Source organism: Sparus aurata, chromosome 8 (assembly GCF_900880675.1).
Source record: "Sparus aurata chromosome 8, fSpaAur1.1, whole genome shotgun sequence".
Classification (NCBI taxonomy): domain Eukaryota; kingdom Metazoa; phylum Chordata; class Actinopteri; order Spariformes; family Sparidae; genus Sparus; species Sparus aurata.
Window position 1 is genome coordinate 26163658 of NC_044194.1, and position 21515 is coordinate 26185172.

The 21515-nt window shown below is 40.7% G+C and overlaps 1 long non-coding RNA gene across 1 annotated transcript; it reads left to right on the forward strand.

Moving 5' to 3' along the window:
- The first annotated feature begins 792 nt into the window (after positions 1-792).
- Positions 793-20144, forward strand: LOC115586533 (uncharacterized). Its single transcript, XR_003984894.1, has 6 exons — positions 793-833; positions 16288-16395; positions 16490-16637; positions 16834-16886; positions 18853-18908; positions 19958-20144. It is a non-coding gene; the product is annotated as an uncharacterized LOC115586533 (long non-coding RNA).
- The last annotated feature ends 1371 nt before the right edge of the window (positions 20145-21515 follow it).

Below are 21515 nucleotides of genomic sequence, written 5' to 3' on the forward strand. Positions count from 1 at the left end.
AGGCAGCTGTCCAGGGTGCTGAACCAGGTGACAGACAAAGGCTGCACTCTGCGTTCTGATGTTTGCTGGGCAGATCTGTCCCCCTTGCTTTCTCATCCACTCTGTTGTGGGAGATCTCCCACAGAGCAAAAGAAATACACATTTTTTCTCTCTCGGCTGAACTCTGGCCTGAGCCCACTTCACCCAGGCGCGAGCCTGCAGGCCCCGCTCCTGCTGACAACAGACCGGGGGAGAAAACAGACATTCCTTTGCTCAGAACCCATATCAGGCTGTGTCTGAATATGCACGAAGATCGGTATAACGCATTGGAGCAATTTTCATACAATTTCGGATATTTAGCATGATAAAGTAATTTCAATTCAAAATAGCCATTTGTCCAGCTGAAGCATAATGAGCGTTATGTCATTAATATGAAGTAGGCTTGTTTTGCGGTTAATCAGCCACATGATCCGTTTGAACCCACAAAGGAAAAAGGGATAAATGCGCAGCCTCCGTTTCCTTTCTGATTGTGTCCGTTCGGAGTGGGGGGGTTTCGGAATGGAGGGGTTTCCCCAATAGACTTTTCGGAATAGCGGGGTCTTTGAAAAAAAGGGAAACCCCGCCATTACGATGAATTGAAGTCTATGTTCGGAACAGCGGGGTTTCGGAAAGGCGGGGTGTAACCCCTCGAGCGCTAGAGAAAAAAATGCTTTCACTGCGTGGAAATTTCGCCATTACTTTGTTTCTAAAGAAGGGGGAACAACATCACTGTACAGTGCAAGCTATGCCTCCCAGCTGTGCACACACTGCCATCGTCCAAGGACTCCACATCTAATTTAAAGAAACATTTAATGGTAAGCGAAACTGCGAACGTTAGCTAGCTACACAGAAATTATGTTAGCTAAAGTTAACATTAGTTAGCCTGCTAACCAGGCTCGGGCTGTGATTGTTACTACTACTGCTGCTGCTGCTGCTACTAGGTACTACTACTGGGGTCTGTGGGTGGTGCTGCTGGTGACTGGGATGGTACGTGTTTAGGTTTTTTGGTAGTTTTGAAGTTTGAGCATGACGTTCAAATGTGAATACCATAACATCATTTAGCTAAATGATCACAGAAGTTTTTATTTCTGATATAATTTAACATGCTGTAGTACGAAGGCTCATTTTGGTTCGCACCCGTTTGCCCTGTTAAAATGAAGACATTACATTGTTTATACAAACTCAACACTTCCTGTGTCCCTCTCAAATTAAAAGTCCTCTAGCATAAATAGCTTAGTAGGCTTTTATCCACCTGTTTCCTCAGAAGCCTATGGGGGCTGCCATGACAGATAACTACTTCCGCCGGCGGTTTTCTGTTTCCGGTTGCCTTGCAACTGCATGATGGCCGCTGCCGCTAAGCTAGCCCTAAACAACTAGCGTTAGGTCATAAGTGCTATATTGTTTTTAAAATGAGCTCAGGTACAACATGTGCCGTTGTTGGTTGCCACAACAATTCATGAAAATTTAAGTCTTTTTCAGAAACGTCTCGTGTAGTACATCAACAACTTAGTCAAACTTGTCCGTGCCCTGCGCCCTACACGCCATGCTGAGGAAGGAGGAACAGAGACTAGCGCGGCTCGCGGCTTTGACACTAAAATAAATATTTGCGTTTCTGAATATCTTCCACAGTATAGCTGCTGCATGACTGCATGACTTCCCTAACCCGGCAATGTCTGAGCAGCCGCCTGTCTCCACGACTTCACTTTCCTTCAGCATTATCCACGCTGTATGTTTAGCTTGATTGATGCTGTGGCTGGACTCTACTGCTGCCTTCAGAAATAACTTGCTGTGTTTCTTCAACAGTACTTTCCCTATGTTGTTACTGTGCAGGTAGTTGTATGCTTCTGTGCTTTTGTAACTGCGTAATTCTCCACCGTCAACACCTTCAGAAAATATAAGATAAGCATTAGCCCGACGTTAGCTACATCGACGTAGCTAACGGTTAGCTACGTCGATGTAGCTAACGTCGGGCTAATGCCGGGCTAATGCTTCATGTCATCTGCCAACTCCGTGAGAACTGTCCTCATGACTTATTAAAACATCTGTTCTGTGTATCCACCACCGATTTTTATCCATTCTGTCGCTTCCTTTGTGTTAAAAAGCCGGTTTTTAGAGCGAGCATGACAGCTACGTTAGTGTAAACGCAGAGGTCAACCAGCTCAACCGGAAGAGCATAACCGAATATCGCTATGAACCATGGGTAAACTCACGAAAGTGAAACATCGGCACGGACTTCATTGTGGAAAACTCGTTGACTTACGAGGGCCCCATAGGCACTTGAAATGTAGCTACTGCCACCTTGTGGGACTTGTACGTTACAAAATTGCCTGAAACACCTGCAGTGACTGAAATGGGTCACTAACACTTTAGATCACAACGAGGTATTAAAATAGCATGATTAATGTTATATTAGGAAATTGTATGGGTAATTTTGGGGGACATATAAGTGACACACATCCTATATGTGGGGGTGTTTTACAACTGCTATTACTAGAAATAGTAGTTACAATAACACTAATAATACTTGTTACCATATTATTATTATTATTATTATTATTATTATTATTATTATTATTGTAATATGTGATGTATGGATATGGATTATGGATATTTCTTCTTTCTTGTCTTTATTTGCATTTGTATTGAGGTAATCCAAAAGTAACTTAAAGTAACCAAGTTACATTACTTTAATATTGTGGTACTTGGATTACGTTACTGACTACATTTTTTAACAGGTAATTAGTAACTGTATCGGACTACATTTTTAAAGTAACCCTCCCAACCCTGCAAATAAGTCATTGAGAGTGAAAGATTTATTGCAAATTGACCGAGCATTGAGCAAGGCAGACCGGATGGGAGATGGCAATACAGAGTCTTAACCGGTGGTGTTGCCAGAAATGCCCGCAAACACCTGGCGCAGTCACGTGATCCCCAGCTGAGCAGTAACGTGCAGTGATGACGGGGAAACCTGGCGGAGATAACTGTCTGAATAGGAAACATAGCCGGTGAGGGAGTTGATGACAGATGTGGGCTATCAGGAGAGCGAGCAAGGGGGGTGGTGTTTATTACTTTTTCAGGGGAGGACAATGGGAGTAGTCAATTTAGTGGAGTGGTTTCTACTGCGTGCCGCAGGTTAGCAGCTAGAATGCGGCTACCCAGAACACTAGAGACCGTTGTCTCTAAAGAAGGAGGGACGGTTCCAAAAAAGATTAAAATTTTCAATAAAGTATAAATTGTGCGCTCTACACGCAGACTGAAGCCATGTGTGGAGGCCAAGGATCCTGCTGAAACGCTCGGTTCCACGGGACAGCGTGGGCACTGGACGAGAAACAAAAACAGACTTTCCACAGTTTTTGAGAAAAGTAAACAAGTCATTGAAGAATTTTTTGGTCAGCTCAGACTGCATACGGGTTGTGTCATTTGTTCCCACATGAACAATGACTCGTTTGATGGAGGGCGGGAGAGAGCGCAACAGCTCCAGAAGATTTGTTAAGATGACCGGGACTGTGGCTCCAGGGAAACAGTGAGTAATAGCGTTGGAAAAATTAACTTTTCTGATTATTGAGTCCCCCACAATCAGTGTTGCGGGAGGGAGGCGTGGACGAGGGGATTGAGACTGACAGCTGTCAGCAGCCAGGGGGCGGGGCGAGTTTCCCAGCTGGCGAGGGGCAGTGCGTTGCTGAGGTGCGTGCTTGGACCTTGGAGGCTGTTCCCCTGACAGCTGCCGGTGGCGGAAACCTCCTGAGTACCTGTTTACGGCCTCCATCGGCGTCTTTCGTCAATGGGAAGGGGAGGATTTCCTCCCCTTATGGTGCTGCTTCCCTGCGGTGGACCGAACAGCCGCCCGATCGGCGACAGCTGGAGCTCTTTGGGCCGGACCGGAGCGAGGTGCACCAGAAGCCGTGGTATCAGGAGGCACTTCACCCAGGGCGGGACCTGAATGGCCCGAAAGACTCGAAGTTGCAGATCCAGGGAAACTAAGAGCACGATCCCAAAAAACATTTATCCATTCAACAGCATTGCTTCAACAACAGAGATGGTGAAATCATCATTGGGGGGCTTAAATCTCACAAATATAACAATAACCGCTGCCTGGTTGACCCAGGCTCTGGTAGTACTCCCACTGTACGTGAATGTCCACTGGCAAAACTAACCAAACTCTACATGCACTGGGACTTCAAACAAGTAAGACAGTACACTAGTACAGTGTATTTTTGGATGCAACCAGTATGAGGTGCCAAGGTCATAAATGGTCAGATGCTACATTCAGTTACTTTAAAATGTTGTTGTGTTGGAGTATTTATGCTACTTTCTCATTTATTATCTCTCTTGAACAAACTTTTGCAGGGCCAAGCAATCAGAAACAAAGCAACAAACAGATGTCGTGAGGTCGCCCAGGGAGAAAACTCCCCTTCTAAATATTTAAAGAGGCTCTATATAAAAAAGTTCTAGTAATTTACATGAACCAATCATTTGTGAACGGACTGTAATGTGATGTGAACAATGAGTCTCTCTTGTTGGCAACAAAGAAGTTCCACAGAGCCCGTTTCATTTTCAACAGAGGTCAATTCAACGGATCTGGGCACATATCTCAAAGTACACTTCTGCACACTCTCCCACAGATGAACTGTTCAGTACAGTTTACTGTCAAAGGTGATGTAGGGGCAGGGATCATTGAAAGGGTTCATATTATTTTCATAGCACTTCAGGTTTAATGGCCACAACAACACAACTCCAAATCATACCTCGGCACAAAATGTGTAAAACTGTGCTCCAGCCTGTGTCCATGTATAGGGTAAGGGGGTATACTGTAGTGGATGAATATTTGAAATCAAATGTGCCGATCCAACACAGATAAACAGAAGTATCCTCAGCTATTTCTGACAAACGTATTCAGCCAGGTTATATTTGGTGCTGGTGTGTTGCCTACATGTTAACACTATGTTGGATATATTTTCTGTATTCATGGTGTCTTCATGTTGTTCACATTTTGTATCCTGACCCACATATCCCACAGGTATCAGAGTTAAAAGATGTTTGTTTCCTGTCAGACTGTGTCATGTCATTTCATGTCTTGTGAGATGAATAATAATAGCAATAATACTTTATCTTTGAATAGGGACAATGCACATTAATGAACATCAAAAATGTCTCTGTAAATATGCCGGTTTATAGCAGAGCTGCTAATTTGCATCCGTAGTCCCTAAAAAAGATTAAAAATACAAATAGAAAAGACAGCAAATAAAAAGGTAAAATACAAATAGAAGAGACAGCACACACACACACACACACACACACACACACACACACACACACAACACAATACATTTCACAATACGGAGGATACCAGACCCAGAAGGATATAACAATGTAATAAAAATTTACGTACAGTCTTACGTCCAGCTAATGGTTGCACTTCAGCAAGCAAAAACCTCATTTTAGCAGCACCGAATTTAGTTTAACTCAGTATTCAAGAATGTTTATATAGAGTACAAGAAAATAAAGCTGGATATGATCATTTTCAGATGTATTCCTCTTCAAAAGGTAACAAAAAGAAGTTAGTAGCACCATTAAAATCTTAACAATACCCATCCCTACTCGTCAGTAGTCCCCCTCTTAAACCTCTGACTACATCACAGAGTCACACAATTCTATAATTTATGCCTAGTGGCTAGTTTGGCACCTACGAATTAGGTACCTTCACCACAGCTACTTGTTGTTGTTAGCAGTTGTTGTCGGGCATGGGAGCTGACTGATCAGAGGAGACTGGGTATTCAGGAGGGAGTGCTTTAGAGAGACAGCAGATAAAACAGTGTGTTTCAGACAGAGGGGGAATACAGTGCTGCAGCACTCGACAGTATGAGAAAACTGAAATTTGTTCTAGCACTGACCCAAAATAAAATCATGAACCTGAAAGGGAACATAATATGTCTCCTTTTAGTGAATTTCTAGATACATTTTTAAATTATGAAAAATAACTTTAGGAAGACACGGCTTCCTGAATGAAATATCATGTGAAAGACTACTTACAACAGCTTTAATTTCAAATACTTAAAACAAACCTGTGAGAATGCTGTACAAATACCAGTGTGTAAAATGATTTATTTCTGACACATTCTTACTACATCTCATGGACTTCGATGTGTGTGTCCAGCATGACTACAACGTCCGCAGTAGCATCCCTCCATCCAGAGACGGTGGCGGTAGCGAGGCCTTTCTGCTCATCGTGCCTCACTCTTTCGATACGCAGAATCCCTAACCCTCCTCTGAATTAGAAAGAGACTGTGAACATATAATTTGATATAAGGGCAGAAAAGGCTAGACAGAAAGGCTACCAGTTTCTACACTGGTTACCAAGTATGCAGTTCTGATCATATACATGCCTCACAGTCCAGTATGTTGTCAATGTGTCAGATTTGAAATTGTAGTTAGTGATAATGAACTGATTACACTACACTGAAAAGTGTTTGCAACCTTTAATTCACCCATGTCTCCAAGTTAGGATGAAAAAAACTCAACTGAAGATATCATACCCAGAAGACCTTTGATTTTGTTAGTTGGGACACTTGCATTAGGCTTAAAAAAATGTAAATCAACTTACTTTATGCATGGCAAGCTCACTATCACCATTTTTTTAAAAGGCTTATGAAAAAATGGGGGCATAAACTGAATAAGAAAATATTATTCATGTAAATGTAATTAATTCATATCAACATTTTAAGTAAATATTTCTTCAAAAATATCTAAATATATATATAAAAAAAAAGGATTGTCTATCTCTTTCTTGAATATATTACAAATGTAATACGACAACAATTAGAAAAACTGTGTTATAATTTATGTGATCTATATCCTTAATTATAATTATAAATCTGACATTATAATGTCAGAATCATGTGTCACTGACCTTGACATGCAAGCAGTGCAGGATTTGACACAATCATTCTAGGCAGATGCCTTTGGCCTCCTTGCCACTAGGGGGCATAGACAAGAAGGGGAAAGGATCATCAACTGCCTACATGTTTATCAAAGACTTGAAAAAATATAAAATCTCAGTGAATCTCAAATCCAAAAATGTATTTGAACATAAACAATGTAAGTTGTACTTTTTCTTTAAATACATGACTAACCAATTGCTAATAAACACATAAAAACAAATAGTTAAGTTAAAATATATACTTGCCCAGTAGCCGATTTTAGGGGGGGGGGGGATGCCGTCCCCCTTGTTAGCAAAATTACCAAAAAGCATCCCCCTTGTTAACCTGACATCACACTCCATCCCCTGGTAGCAGATAGTGTGTTACAAATCACAAGTGGCCGCAGTCAGCTCCGGCGCACTGTGGAGTCAAGGCAGGCACAGCCCAGAGGAAACGAAAATTGGAAAAGAGATCTCAGTAGTGTCTGATTCATTTCTCCTAGACAACTATGAGATCTATGTGAGACCAAAGTGAGGCTGTGGCTGATTTCTCCTATTTCTCAACTGTTTCTCCTGAGAAACAGGTGCAGAAAATCTCAACTTGGGCTCCCTGTAAGTTTCAAAGGAGATCTCATCAAGCTCTCAATGAAGTTTCAGAATGTCTCCTCAGTGCTGAAAAGGAGCAAGGTTTAAGCGGTAAAGTCTCAAGTCTCACCTATTGCTCCTAAGGAATTTTAGGAGAAACAAATGAGAAATGTTTGAGACCAAAAAAGAGAAATGAGAACTCTCATTGAGCTCCTGTACGGCTCCTTAGCCATGAAAGAGCAAGCTTTGAGCAGTAAAATTTTCCTCTGGGAGCCGCTTTGCAATCCGGCTCAATGGTTTATTTTTGATGAAGGCTGCAACAAGCTGCACAGTGCAGGTCGCGCCTACAGGAAGTAAGAGACACAGGAACGGCATAGAGCATCTGGCCAATTTTCTAAATAAAACACCCTGTGCAGACTCCCGATTGTATTAATACGAAAAATTACCAGATCAACAAAGTCGGGCAGGCAAAAGGCTCTGCTTCTGAAACGTTCTCACTATGAATCTTGTTCTCTTTATACATTTATGGTATGATGCCGTGCAGAGGGCGGAATAAAACCTGTAGCAGACACACTTGTTTATTTTCGGTAATGTTCAAGTTTTTTCAGAGATTAGTTTTTTTTGACAGTTTAATATTAATAGTAAGTTTGCTATTTATGTTCTAAAACCAAATGTTAATTGTCATTTTTGTGCTGGTTTATAGTTTAATGAGGTAGCTTAGTGAGGTAGCTGTTACATTTCCTGACAACAGCTGTTTTATCCCCCATTGAAACACACCCGCCTGGAGTGACTTTCTCCATTCTGTATATAAAAAGACAATTGTAGTTGGTAGAGAAGGAAGATAACTGGATAAAATGGAATTGTAGAATTAGAAATGTCACAGTTATGGTTAAGGTGTCCTGTAACAATGTCCTTTGGGAGGTGTACATAGGTGGCGTCAGGGCAGGGTGGTGCTCCCATTGGGCCATTGCTACATCATCAGTTTCTCTGTTATGAAAGCATGACTGGTGTTCCTAGCTTAGTGTGCTGTAGTGTTGGCATCGATAAATGGATAAAGATGCTGTTAAAGTTGTTAATAATCCGTGATGACAATCTACATCAGCTGGAAAAATCACATCAGACCAGGGAGAAGCCCTGCAGTTTGGGTGTAGTCTATTTATTTCTCCATTCTGATGGTGTGTTGGAATAATTAGACAACAATTCAATCAGGTCTTGCAGGTTTATATACGTCCTCTAACAGACCAAGTATGCAGTGACTCATTATGGTGAATGATGGCCATGCCAAAGAGTATTTAATCAGAGTTTCTTTGCTCTGCCTTATCTGGTTCATCTTGTTCTTGTCTTAGACTTGAGCTCACCTTTGCCCCTTACTTTTCTTTTGTGGACTTAAGCCCTGACAACATCATTTTGTGTGTATAGGGCCAAGTACAATGCATTCATCCGGAGGAATTCAGATTGTAAAAAATTCAAAGGCGTCATGGGCGTCATGTAACATGACATGGGGACATGAGAAAACCCTGCCTGAATAGACTCAGTCCACTGCATACAATTTAAAGGTGTATTTACTCAATACTTTAATTGAGTTATAAAAAGACAATTGTAGTAAGTAGAGAAGGAAGACAACTGGATGAAATGCAATTGTAGAATTAGAAATGTCACAGTTATGGTAAAGGTGTCCTGCAACTGTGTCCTTTGGGAGGTGTACATAGGTGTGTCGGGGCAGGGTGGTGCTGTCATTGTGCCATCCCCCCTGTTGAAAATTAACAAATCACCTACTGACTGTACCTAACTAAAGTAATAAGCATAATAACAATCATGTGCTATGTCAGTCTTTTGTTGTGTTACTTTTCCATTTAATCCGGCACTACATGTAGGTAACCCCAGTAAATCATGTGATTTTAGTGAATTGACATTGACGAGTCCTGTTGACTACATTTTGTTAGAACAGGAAATGAACACACTGGAGCGTAGGTTTCCCTGATTGCCTGAAGTCCCCCTCAGTTGACTCCACTACTAGTTTGTCAAAGGTTTTATATGCTGCCAAATAAAGAGAATATTAGTATGTGTGTTATTAACTTATCAGACACAGGCTGTGTTGTTGTAATATTAGCAGTGTTGGGCACGTTATTTTTAAAAAGTAATTAGTTATAGTTACTAGTTACTTCTCCCAAAAAGTAACTGCGTTAGTAAATGAATTACTCCACTATAAAAGTAACTAGTTACCAGGGAAAGTAACTATTGCGTTACTTTTTTTTCTTCCCCCTTTTGAGCTCGGCATTCATTTTAGCATACTTGGCATCCATGTATTTAGAAAATGTCTTCCTGCATGGCGGACCGGTACCTGCTCTCCACGGTATTTTGCCAGTGAGGGCTCTGAAGGAGTCTGAGTCAACTGTTGATAATGGGAGCATGTTCTCAACAACATACCTGCTTATCATTGCATTCAGTTCAGTCTGTGTCACAAGTTTTTGTGAAGCTGGAGCAGAAAAATCCAGCTGTAGCTGCAGGCAGCTGTGTTGGTTATTTGTCTAAGTTTAGTCTAGTTTTTATCAGATAGCATGTTGCAAGGCTCCCCTCCTGGAGCCAGACCCAGGAGAAGATCCTCCAGGCAAGCATCTGGTGGCCAGGCCTTAGGTGTGGGAGGAGTTTGGAGAGGCTATGAGGAAGGACTTTTGGTCAGCCTGGAGGTTCTGGCAAACTATCCAGAAACTCAGGAAGGGAAAGCAGGGCCCAGGCTGTGCTCTGCAGGGTAGGAGAACTGCTGACCCGGACTGGCAATATTGTCGGATGATGGAAAGATCACTTTGTGGAGCTCCTGAATCCAACTAACAAGTCCTCTGAAGTATAGGCAGAGTCTAAAGACTCAGGGGACTACTTGTCCATATCACTGGCAGAGGCTGCTGGGGTAGTCAAGAAGCTGCCAAGTGGCAAGATGCCAGGGGTGGACGAGGTCTGCCATGAGATGCTGAAGGCTCTGAACATTGTTGGGCTGTCTTGGTTGACACGCCTCTTCATTGTCGTGTGGAGGTCTGGAACAGTACCTTTGGAATGGCAGACAGGGATGGAGGTTCCCATCTTGAAGAAAGGGGACCAGGATATCACACTGCTCAGCCCCCCTGGGAAAGTTTACTCCAGGGTGTTTTTTGCAGAACCTCAGATTTGGGAGGAACAATTGCGGATTCCATTTTAACCTTTGTGGTCTTGCCGGAAGGGGCACTGGAGTTTGCGACCAGGTCCCCCGGGGAGTACTGTGGGGGCTTCTGGGGGAGGATGAGGAACCAGGCTCTTTGCTTAGAGCTATCCAGTCCCTGTAAAGGCAGGGACACACTGGCCCAACCATTGGATTTCTGAAGCGTTTAGGGAGACTCGGACGAGGTCGGGAACAAATATGTTCAGTGTGTTCAGCTGCGTTCGAAGCTTTCAGAGCCGCGCAGATGTTGTCTGCTCCGATTCAACACGCGAAGTCTAAGACGGTTGGCTGTCGGCCGTCTGACCCAATGGATTCTCTGATTGGTTGTGTGCTAGCTGTATGACCATTCCGATTGGCGGTTTACTAGCGAATCAGCGAGGTGTGTGGGAGGGGCAGAATACTGTGTGTGCTTTGTTTTTCTATGCACTCTGTTCTGTCATTTCCTGTTTTCATATAGCGCCACCCGCTAATTGCATCTCGCGCAAGCGCAGAACGTACATGCTACTGTGGAGTAGGCGGCATGTTGAAGCGGTGTGTTCAATGGAACTTTTCTGCCAAACGGGTCAGACAACAGGCAAAAGAGTGGTCGGATAAAGGCAGTTGGCTGTTGATTTGTGTCTGGGTGGTGTGTGGGGGCCTTAATACCAAAGTGAGAGCTCTTCCCGGTGGGTTTTGGACTTTGCCAGGGTTGTCCCTTGTAATTTTCATGGAGAGAATCTCGAGGCACAGCCATGGGCAGGAAAGTTTCTGACTCGGGAACCTCAATTTGTTTCACTGCTCTTTGCAGATAAAGTGGTTTTATTGGCTTCTTCTGCCTGTGACCTCTAGCAGGCACTGGGAGAGTTTGCAGTGAGAGGCAGTCAGGATGAGGGTCAGCACCTCTAACCTCTGCTGGAAAATTATCGGGGGAAAGCTCCTGCTCCAAGCAAAGGAGTCCAAGTATCTCAGGTTCTTGTTCACATGTGATGGGAAAATGGAGTGGAGATGGACGGGAGGTTTGGTGCAGCGTCTGCAGAATGGGTGCTGCTCTGGACAAGTGTTGTAAAGAGGAAGCTGAGCCAGAAGGCAAAGCTCTCAATTTACCATAATCTACATTATGACCCTCACCTATGGCCAGGAGCTGTAGGTAAAGATCGAAAGAGCGAGATCGAAGATGCAAGCAGCTGGAATGAGTTTCCTCCATATGTCGGCTGGGCTTTCAGATAGGGTGAGGAGTTTGATCATCCGCGGGGAGCTCAGAGTAGAGACGCTGCTCCTTCGCTTCTAAAAGTAGCCAGTTGAAGTAGTTCGGGCATCTTATTAGGACCCCTCCTGGGCACCACCCTTTGCAAATGTATGGGCATGACCAACTGGGAGGAGCACTGCGGGCAGACCCAGAACTTGCTGGAGGGACAATACATCCCATCTGGCCTGGTAACGACTGGGGATCCCCCAGTAGGAGCTGGAAAGTGTTGCTGGGAAAAAGGATGTCTGGAATACCCTAGCCTGCTGCCTCCACGACCCGACTCCAGAAAAGCAGGTTGGATGATGAGGAAGCAGGTTGAACAGTGCAGTAAGATAGACTGGATGCAACAATTCGATTTCCCCTTGGAATCAGGAAATTGTTGTCTTATTTCCCTAAAACCTGATTTAAAAAAAATATGTGATGCTGTGTTAAACATAGAGAAAACAGAACTTAATCATTTGCAAATCAATGTCAATCTATACCCAGTAAAAAGGAAGATGCCATCCAGAAAATGTTGGAAGTGTAAAGAGAGGAACGCAGAAAAGCTGCAGAACAGCTGCCAGCCAAAAAGGAACCAGAGGAGAAAGGAAAACCAGAAGCAGAGATCCAGGACCGCTGTAATGACCTCAGTTAAAAACCCCTCGTGGGAAGGCACTCATGTGATTGGCTGTAAAGGAGTGGGACATCTGATTGGCTGCAGACGACCCCCTTGTGGAAAAAACGCATTTGTGAATCGGAGTCGCGCTAGATGAGTCTCAAAAATCCACACACAAATGCAGGGAGGTTTACAAATGAAAAGCACTGAGACAAATGCACGTTTGACAATTCATATATCAATGTAACAACTTCCAAATATGTTTTTTGTGAAAATTGCAAATAAATGACGATTTGTACATTTGTGAATTTTTATTGCACATATTTAAAACAAGAAATATTTGTGTGCGCGTCACAAATATGTTTACAAATCGTATTTTTATATGTGATTTTTTTTTTTTACTTATATATGGATTGAAGCATATTTGTGTGTGCATTGAAAATGCATTTGTGTATCGAGTCATATATATATATACACAACTCCCCAAATACATTTGTGAGTCCTTTTTCATGCATTTATTCCTTTATGTGTGCATTTATCCATTATGAGACTGTTCTGGCTCCATAGAAGTAACCTTCAAGCAGAGACGGACAGTAAAGCAAATCATAAGATGAAGGAAACATAGGCCTAAATGAAGTGAAGGCCACAGATTGAGAAAGATGTGCATTGGATGTGCATTTCTGACATTTAGCAGGAATACAGCCTTCTATGATTCTTTAGTGGGCGACGGTGTTCCTGACGGTTTAAAGCTACTTTACTATTTAATCAAATTATTATTTTTATTGTTTATTGTTCACATAGGATTACACTTTTTAAATATTACTGTTTAAACAGGATTATCCAGGCTTTGGAAGAGTCAGCTTGTTAAGAGGCACATTAACTTATTTGTTAAATAGAACTATCCATGTGCACTTAAAAATAACTGTGTTCTTTGTCTTTAGTTTTGTAATATAAATTACAGCAAGACATCTAATCACTGATTGGACAGTCCTGTTCAATTTTTGGACATATATCAAAAAAAAAAAAAAAAAAATTGTACTTAAAAATTGCATTGATGTATCTATAAAAAAAGGTTATACATTGTCTTTCCTCTTGGATCTTAAGTTTGAGAATCTGTGCTTTTTAAAGAGTTATTAATGGATGGTTGGTCAGTGTCCTGGTATCAATGACTAACACATTTTTCTACTTATGTAAAATGACCTTTGGAGGGACTGTGAAGTTTGCGTGCCGTTTAATATTTTATTATTATCAGTGTACAAAGGATCTCTGTGTTTTCTAAAAGCTTGTTCAACCATACAATATAAGAACAATTGACCTTTGTCTCTTAGTGCCAGAAAACAGTGTCAGGAATTGATTTATAGATTTACAGAGCATGCAGGTTTGGAGTTAGTGGATGTCTTTTTCAGAATGGGTCAATGTAGGGTCAACAAAGTTTACTTTTATTGTGCTTATACAAAGGCCTATGTCATATTTTTATCAAACATTGTTATAACTATTTGGAAATAAACTTGTGAAACTGGTTGATGTTTGAATTCTTCTTGTCTAGCATGGTGTTATAGAGCAAGTCATGCTTGTGATTACCGTTTGTACCACAAGGTGAGGGCAAGTCTGCAGAGGCATCGCAACACAGAGAGTGAGAGACAAAGTAAGGGCGATGGGGATAAGCTATGCTAGGCGTAGTAGAGGAATGCTAACCACAGAGTAAGCACTACGTAACATTGTACTGGTAAAAGTCTTGTGTTGAACATGTTATTTTAATTAAAGTATATAATGTAAGGTATAATGAGTAAAAAATTACTTGAAGTACTAGATGTAGAACTAACTACTTAGTGCAGAAAGACATATATTACTATTACACATTATATTAGATTATTATAACTCATGCATTAAAATGAAAATAGGATTTAGCAGTTGTTGCTGGTTGATTTGAAGCTTATTTTTTAAGACTAAAGGACTGCATCTAATGTCTACTTCCATTACTGCTGATCATTTTTTGATTAACTGATCCATTAGTTTGTAAAAATTCTGAAAATAATCAAAACTAGAACTGCAAGCAGTTATGACCCGGGGCCAAGCCCCCCGCGTGTCTTGGACCCCGTGCACCGCAGAGCCCACGGAAGTTGGCCCCAAAGGATGACGGGCTAGGGGCAAAAGTGAGGACACAGGCCAACGTCTGAGCCTTGGTATTCGCTGTAATAGGAAGTGCACCGTAAGTGCAAAAGGCTGAATGTGTGCCGATTTGGATTTGTTGTAATAAGCCATGCCCACATTGACCAGTCATGACCACCTTCAAGATATGGCCTCAGGATTGGACCTACATCATACCACCAAATTTCGTAAAAATCGGTGAAGCCGTTCAAGAGATATAAACTTCTCATATTTTTAGCGCCCTCTAGTGGCCAAAATTCGCCAAATTGGGCTCATACCTTTCCAGTGTCATGGCAACCGAGGATCTCAAATTTGGTGTTAACAGCATTTAGTCTGACCGAGATATCAAACAGTTTACATTGTTATAGCTAGCTACAGAAATGTGTTTGTGAATAATTTGCGCATTTTTTGACCAAGCAAAATTCTTTTGATAACTTTAGATCAGATCCAGCTGAAGAGTGTACGGGGCAAGTTTCACACAGATCGGACAAAATCCCAAGGAGCAGTTCGAAAGAGAAGGTTTTCAAGTTTTTGCAATTTTGCGAAAAAACTTTCTTACCGGAAGTGGGTGTGGCCAATCGCAAAGTGATTCAGCTCCATTAAGGGAATCTGGGGATACAACCTTTTTGAATGTGCGACATACGGTTTGGGAGTTATAGGCAAAAACGTGTTGGCCTAGGTTATAGCGCCCCCTGCAGGCGGATATATGTAGTTTTTTGTGTCTGAGATATTCGCAGGAGTCTGGACCAACCCTCCAATTCCACCGCCCTCCCTTGCACGGTTTAGCATGCAGCACCACTTTTAGCCAGAGAAAAATGAAAAATAAAAATCTTTACAATTACAATAGGGTTCCTAGCACTGCTGGTCCTAGGAAACGTGTATGCTTGCATACACGTTCCCTCGGCCCCTCGGGCTTGGCCCCCTAATTAAATGCTATCACAAATGCCCAAAGGGCACTATAGTTTAGTAGTTTAGCATAGTTTTGGAAAAGATATTCAAACTTAGAAATGTTATATTTACAATACAAACTCCTTACTAACTCCAGTAAGTTAGACGGTTGTGCTGTTAAATGATGAAATGAGTAAGATGTGTGTCTAGGTGCAAGTCTGCAACACTGTCTCTAGTAACTTACTGAAATGGTTCGGACGCGATTGATCAGACTGACAGAACATATCACTGAGCTTGGTGTCTTGGTCTGCTGATTTTTGAAGGTGTTTGTACATCTGTCAGCCTCAATTTTGTATACACATTGAGCACTGGTGGTAACAGAGCTGTGATGTAGGCCACTAGACCTAAGAGTTATTATAGGGAACTTTCCAGCAAAAAAAGAATTTCTACTCTTGTGGCTGTTGTTCATGTCACTGAATTTGTTTTTCAAACAGTAAAACATTTTGGGGTTTCAAAAAGGTGGAAATGTGCAAGTCATATAAACTTAATTGCAAATAAGTGAACAAAGACCACCGGAATTTGTCGGACTACAAATCAGTCCACATGTCACTGGTTACAGCATTTTCTCTGTAAGACTTCTTAGCAAACATGTTAAAATGTGTTAAAAGGCAGTACAAATGTTAGAGCATTACTTGTACTACTGTTGTGTTTGTTTCGGACAGGAGTCCCTCTGTTATGGGAATCTTTGCAGCAGACAGACGTGAGAAATTGGTGGATTTGATGGTGGAATTAAAGTTTACGGTGGTGTGAGTAGTAGCCAACACTGTTAGGTAATATTAAAAAACAACATGCAGCAGAGTTTAATTCATCAAAACTTGAAGATTTGCTTAATCACTAATGACCATCTGTGTCTTGACTGCCCAGGTGTGGCTGTGTGGAGGAAGTGTAGAGGTTGTGCACACACACTCTTGATCTTACCCCTGCCGTGAGGAGAAATGCCTTGACGGTTGCAGAGATCTGGTTGGATGATTACAAGGAGAACGTGTTAATATCCTGGAACCTTCCTCTTCAGGTTAACACAATTATTTCTGGAGATTATTTTTACTATATGTGTAATATTATATATTAGATAAATTAGGTGCTACCAAGGCTGTTAAATATGTAAACTCATAGGGTGGTCTTCGATCGATCTGCAATTGCAGACTTTCTATTCCTCACTAGGTCAGAGGTGAGAAGCTCTGCAGTAACTTTTCGACTTATTTTAACAGATAACTGTGTATGGGAGGGGGTGCTTTCAGAACTGTGGACAAAATCTCTTCAGGTACGTTTCAGGAGGATTAACTTGACAATGCAATGTGCATACAACTGTGCTGTTTTTTGTTCCTCCCTGATTTTTTTGGTTCAAACTACTTCAACATAAGTCATCAATGTCTCTTTCTTCATCTATCCTATATGGTCATGCAAGCTGAAATTCCACAACACTATAAAGTCTCTGATCTGGGCACACATCTTAAAGTGCACTTCTGCACATTCTCCCACAGATGAACTGTTCAGTACAGTTCACTGTCAAAGTTGAGGTGGGGGAAGGGATCATTGGAAGGGTTAATATTATCTCATCTCATTATCTGCCACTTTTATCCGTGAGGGTCGCGGGGATGTTACCTCTTCATCCCACCTTTTCAAGGGGTCGTAAAATGTGTAAAACTGTGCGTCCATTGGTTTCTTCTCATGACATGAATTTTAAGTCAATGAAAAGTAGTGTTAATAAACTGTATTCAGTCAGGTTATATTTGGTGCTGGTGTGTTGCCTACATGTTAACACTATGTTGGTTTATATTTTCAGTGTTCATTGTGTTTTCATGTTGTTCACATTTTGTATCCTGAGCCACATTCAGAGTTGAAAGATGTTTGTTTCCTGTCAGACTGTGTCTTGTCATTTCATGTCTCGTGACATGCAAGCAACCACACCTTATATTAGCAGCACACAATTTAGTAGTTTAATTTCAACTAAGTGGCAAGCCTGAACGCAACACCCATCTTGTCATTATATTTGACACCTATGACCAACTTCATAAAGCCCTCCCTTTCTGTCTTTTGCACTAAATCACCCGGTGTTAAAACTGTTTCTCTCTTAGCTAAGCTAAGACCTTTTTTTCATTTTTATTCAACATCTTTCTTCTGTGACACAGCAAGGCAGACAGAGGGGTTATAATACCATAATGTATATATATATATATATATATATATATGTGTGTATATATATATATATATATACATATATATATATATATATATGTATATATATATATATATATATATATATATATAATTATAGATAGATAGACAGATAGATAGATAGATAGATAGATAGATATAGATATATATATAAGTTTGCCAATGAGCTTGCACACAATTAAGCAAAGCTCTTGCATTGGTGCCCCTAAAGAAAATGGACTATAGTTTTAATAGTAAGTTGCATTGCCTTTGTTTCAAAAGGTCTGCTGTGAAGGAATGATAGAAAGGTCTATCTTTCAAAGACAACTTTCATTGGTTGTGAATGTGCTACTAGTTTTACTTATGAAATTACAGGTAGTATTTATTTCATATGAACAAAATTATGTGAGATGTGTAAATGATTTGATGATGACAATTCAATGACATAAACACTGGGTTTGAAAAGTTTACATTTTCAGACCTAAACAATTATTCATAAAACACTGTTGGTAGAGCTTTGAACCTCTCTCCATCTGCATATCACTCCAATGTCATACCTATGTTAATCAAAATCTAAACACTTTCTAAAATCATGTCTATTGTTACAAATGTAAAGTTTACACAAGTCTTAAACAGCAGAAACTAGTTTTCAATCAAATATATATTTCCTACACAGGTGATTAATACACTTTTTTAATGAGTTGCTATTCAAAGCATGTGTACAGTGTCCTCGTTGATCATAGAGAGGGACATGTAATCCGGTACAACAGTGTGGCTGATTAATTTGTTATAGCGTTGATGAACTAACAACTATGGCACATTTTTTCTATTAGTTCATATTTGTTGAAAAATATAGAATGCTACCATTCTTTACAGTCAAATATACCCAGGGTTTTTTACTGGGAAGCATTATTTCACAGAAGTGGTTATACACTTTGCATTTCAGGGTTATTTAAATAAACGCGTATATATATTATTTTCTTCCAAACAATTTAGGAATACTTGTAAGTACTTGTGAGTTCTCTGGTGAATATACACTTTACTTTTTCGTTGTTCTGAATTTTGACACACAGCAGCTTATCAGTGGATTTCATCGAAGGAAGGTAGAGGAATCTACAGACCCATCAGAGTATGTGAGATACTTTTTGCTCTTACTGGAGTTGGACTTCCAACCTTTTTAATGTATTTTAAAAACCTTATTAAAACTTAGTAAGTAACATTTCCTACAAAGGTGTTGTTTGACACCCATCTACAGTCCCCTCCAAAACTATTGGAACAGTGAAGCCATTTCCTTCACTTTGGCAGAAAAAATGGTTCTGTAGACTTCTGAGTTTATTTTGCTGCTGCCATCATGTGTTACATCATCAATTGTGGTCATTCAGACGATCCCAGAAGAAGCCACGCAAGACTGAGCCATGATATTACCTCCACCTTGTTTCACTGCTTGTGTGTTTGGGATCATGAGCAGATCCTTTCTTTCTCCACACATCCATCATTTTTGATAAAGGTCCATTTTTGTCTCATCAGTCCATAAAACTTTGTCCCAGAACTTATGAGCCTCGTATCTGTACCTTCTGGCAAATTCCAATCTGGTCTTCCTATTCTAATTGCTGATGAGTGGTTTGCATCTTCTAGAGTAGCCTCTGTACCTTTGTTCCTGAAGTCTTCTGCAAACGGAGGATTGTGATTCCTTCACTCCTGCCCTCTGGAGGTGTTTGATGATGTTGCTGACAGTTGTTTTAGGGTTTTCTTTACAGCTCTCACAATGTTTCTGTCATCAACTGTTGATGTTCTCCTTCATCTACCAGTTCAAGATCTGTTGCTGAGAACACCAGTAGTTTCATTCTTCTTCAGGACATTGCAAATAGTTGTACTGGCGATGGGCAATGTTTGTGCAATGGCTCTAATTGATTTTCCATCTTCTCTCAGCTTTAAAATTGCTTGCCATTCTCACACCTGCCAGTCATGTGTTCCAATAGTTCAAACAAAAGGTGCTATCTTCAAAAAATAAAGGGCTTGGCCTTGCTACTCCTATAGTTTTGGAGGGGACTGTATAAACATGCTCTGCAGCTCTGCTGGCATATCAGCAGTTTAAATACAAAATACAAAATGCCAGATAAATTCTCATACTATGTCCTGTCATTCTTAAAGGTGACTAATCTCCTCCATGTTTTTTAGATTGCACTGGTGATGGAGTTTCTCAGGCTTCAGCGGGAAAACCAGAGCCCACTTCAGGTGACTGCTGAAGACCTGATCAGCTTAATTTTGGAGGAGATAAAAACTACGCTGAGAGAACGGAGAGTTGTTGAGACACAAACAGATGCTCCACCACTACAGTTTGAATGCTGCTCATGTCACACTAATAAAGAAGACCAGTAATGGTAAAGTTTCTGTTTCTGTCTTTGGGAGTTTGAACTGGAGGGTTTTGATGAAGAAAAGAACTCAGGCCTCTTCTGATGCTGGTAGGATAACACTAATTACAAGTCTTAAACTGGAAATTGTTCATGCTTATTTTATCCTCTAAATATGCCAAATCTGCATTTCATATCTAATCTATTGTTCATGGTATGAGCAGTGAACTTCTGCAATAAAATGAAGGATGTTGAGTGTGAAGCAAAGTTTCTTCTCGACTCTCCAGAGGCCGTAACTCCTAATTTTAAGATATTTGTAATATTTAGTTTTTACAATTTACAATTTTTTCATGTGTAAACAAAACGTTTTATTATATACAGTAGTCCCAGGATATTCATTGTGGTAATTGTTTCTGTCCTTAAACACATATACTCAGTTTAAATCCACAAATATTGACGTGGAATACTATTTTAACTACAACATAATTGTTATAGTTACTCATAACTTTACCCATAATGAGTTAACAATAAAAGTTCAGATGAACTTACATCTAAAGAAGATGTTCAGTAATTATAGTTATATCACAAACCAAAACAATTCATTACAAGATGCTTCATTCAGACTTTGACTTAATAAATCAAGTTTAATCATCTAAATGGACTTAAACAGAAGTACTCAATATGCAGAATGCCCTCCTCTATTTTCTTTTAGGCAATACCTAATTTTACAGGTTAATGGGTTCCTTTGAATTTTCAAGACATTTTTCACAAAATAACTTAATAGGCCTAGCTCATATGGCAATAATTAATTATCATTTTTAATCATCTGTCCTATTTTAGATTTTTTGAAGACTAAGTGAAAAAGGTTAAATCTAGCCTCTTTATTTTTAATCTAACCACTTATAAAGGCACACAATTCAACATCTATGGAAACACAACAAGGAAAAATCCACAAATAAAACAACATAAGTAAAAATACTCTCATACCTGCAGCATAGAGCGGCTCAGGAGGATTAGTGACAATGACAGGAGCAGCAAGGGACCGGGAAGTGGCTGAAGCGGTCCTAGTGTTTGCCGGAAGGGCTGCTGCTCATAGGCCACTGTGTCAGACTGCAAGAAATGCATACATTACCACAACCACTGTATGACAGTTTTAAAGGAGGCGTAGAGCTGGTCTGCACTGTGGTTGGATCCATAGACACGCCTTACTCCACATTGGCTTTTCCCGTTCACTTGTAGCTGGCTCCACTATCAAGGGATGTGACAGGCGATTTATGAGCCTAGGTGGATTCTTATAGGCTGTCCATTGGTTTGAATATAATGCATACACATGAAACTACCAAACTGTTTTCTTTCTGCTATCGATGACGTGTTTATCCATCTGT